The sequence below is a fragment of the Arvicanthis niloticus genome, chromosome 22 (assembly GCF_011762505.2).
Source record: "Arvicanthis niloticus isolate mArvNil1 chromosome 22, mArvNil1.pat.X, whole genome shotgun sequence".
In the NCBI taxonomy this organism is placed as follows: Eukaryota; Metazoa; Chordata; class Mammalia; order Rodentia; family Muridae; genus Arvicanthis; species Arvicanthis niloticus.
This window is the reverse complement of record NC_133429.1, coordinates 17,519,357-17,520,565: the sequence shown is the minus strand read 5'-3', so window position 1 is coordinate 17,520,565 and position 1,209 is coordinate 17,519,357.

Genomic DNA, 1,209 nt, shown 5'->3' with positions numbered 1-1,209 from the left:
GAGCTACATTTTAATGTCTATGGTTGTAATTCTAAGCAGAAAGAGGCTAAAGTATGGATAGTGTTCAGATGGACTGTAGCTATGACATACTACAGATTCTCTTCAGGCATGGTGGCTACGAGGTCTTCATGTGTGTGAAGCAGGCAGAAATGAGTATAGTTGAGGAATGTGGGTTTTTTTTTTTGTTGTTTTTTGTTTTTTTTTTTTTTTTATTTTGTAGAAGCATATTTTGTGTCTCCCCCAACCCCATGTACTGATTTAAGCATCATGGGAAAACATTGTGCCAACTGGAAAAACCTTTATGTTAAGTAAATGTCACTTAACCCAGTGTTCATATTTATAGGATATGTATTCCACATTAGAAAACCAAATCAACATTAAAGCCACAAGCAAAATAAGTTTGAATCTTGTCCTAATTAGAAAAGTTAACTTGGAATTGGCCTTTTCCTCTGTGAGCTCAACATTCAAGGCCTCCAAGTTGGAGGTCCCAGCATCAGATAACTTGAGGAAACGAGGTTTGCTTTATCTTTTATAAATCGTGTGTTAATTTGAACGTAAAGCTACATTTAACCTGTTTAAACTGGGCCCGATAATTTAGCTGCTTAAAATCTTTGTGGTTTGCTAGAAATGTTCTACCATAGTTTCAAAATTTGTTACTTGCCCAGGTAAAGCCTTAATTTGTGTATGCCTTAGCACAATGGCGCTGGGTTGCCTTATCATTTTTATTTTGCTCCACATTGGCTCTAAAGAGAAGGTAGACTTCTGGACCTGGATTGTGGGCAGCTTGAATGGTGCTCATAGTCACGTTGCTCCCCTCGAATACACACATTCACAAGGTTCTCTAGCTGGCTACCCTGGCTCTGGATTCATGTTCCTGTCTTTTGAGTGGTTTGATAGCTAAGCCCAGGATCTTATAAACTGACCCCTAAACAAAGAGCTTTAGGGTTTTCTAAGAGCTTTTAAGCAGTCTCTTCTTTGTTTTTGTTTGTGTTTTTTGTTTTTCGGGACAGGGTTTCTCTGTGTAGCCCTGGCTGTCCTGGAACTCACTCTGTAGACCAGGCTGGCCTCGAACTCAGAAATCCGCCTGCCTCTGCCTCTCAAGCGCTGGGATTAGAGGCGTTCGCCACTGCCCAGCCAGTCTTTTTGTAAGGTCCAGACTTCTCTCAGAGCACTGTTGGGAGCAGAGAAGGACATTGTATCCTCAAAGAG